This window comes from Crocuta crocuta, unplaced genomic scaffold, assembly GCF_008692635.1.
Source record: "Crocuta crocuta isolate KB4526 unplaced genomic scaffold, BGI_CrCroc_1.0 scaffold188, whole genome shotgun sequence".
NCBI lineage: Eukaryota > Metazoa > Chordata > Mammalia > Carnivora > Hyaenidae > Crocuta > Crocuta crocuta.
In genome coordinates, this window is record NW_027532599.1 from 4,905,064 (window position 1) to 4,905,937 (window position 874).

Here is an 874-nt window from a genome sequence, read left to right on the forward strand (position 1 = left end):
AAAAAAAAAATAGCCATAGGGAGATTGTTGCAACAAGAGTGATTCTAGATATGTGTTAGCCGTAAGGACAGCTTTATGGGACAAGAATGAATCTAGATGTATAAAGACATGGACTAAGTATATGATCTTTCATTGCTGTTTTCTTGGACTGCACGCTATAATGCAAATAAGTTATTTTTGCTTATTTAAAAACCAATTACACTGCTAGCTTCAGTAGTACATATACTAATATTGGAATGACATACAGAAGATTAGCATGACCCCTGTGTTAAGGATGACATCCACTGTTGTGAAGTGTTCCATATTTTTAGAGTATAATGCTAAGCGGAGTAAGTTAGTCAGAAAAGAACAAATACCATATGAGTGAAATCATGAGTGAATTTAGGAAGCACAACAAATGAGCAAAGTGAGGAGGCACGGGGAAAGAGAAAGAGACAGACAAACCAAGAAACGGACTTTTAACTGTTGAGAACAAACTGATGATTTCCAGAGGGTAGGCGAGTGGGGGAATGGGTGAAATAGATGATGGGGATTAAAGAGTACACTTATCATGATGAACTCTGAGTAATACACAGAAGTGCTGAATCACTATATTGTATATCCGAAAATAATATAACACTGTATGATAACTATACTGTAATTTGAATAAAAAGCTTTACAAATTACAATTTTTAGAAATTTTTTTGTGTTTGTGGTAATGCTTTCTTGAGTTCTGATTTAAAGATATATAGTAATGGGTGTTATATGGAAATCTACTTGACAGTAAACTATTTGTAAAAAATAAAAAAATAAAAAATTCCATTTTATTTGAGTTCAAAAAATAGATACATAGTAAAATAAAAGACACGTAGTATTTTATTTTAGCTAGTGGGAT

The 874-nt window shown here is 32.2% G+C and overlaps 1 non-coding gene across 1 annotated transcript; it reads left to right on the top strand.

Annotated features, from left to right (window-relative positions):
• Positions 1–201: 201 nt before the first annotated feature.
• LOC144244778 (U6 spliceosomal RNA) lies at positions 202–309 on the top strand. Its single transcript, XR_013339068.1, has one exon. It is a non-coding gene; the product is annotated as a U6 spliceosomal RNA (small nuclear RNA).
• The last annotated feature ends 565 nt before the right edge of the window (positions 310–874 follow it).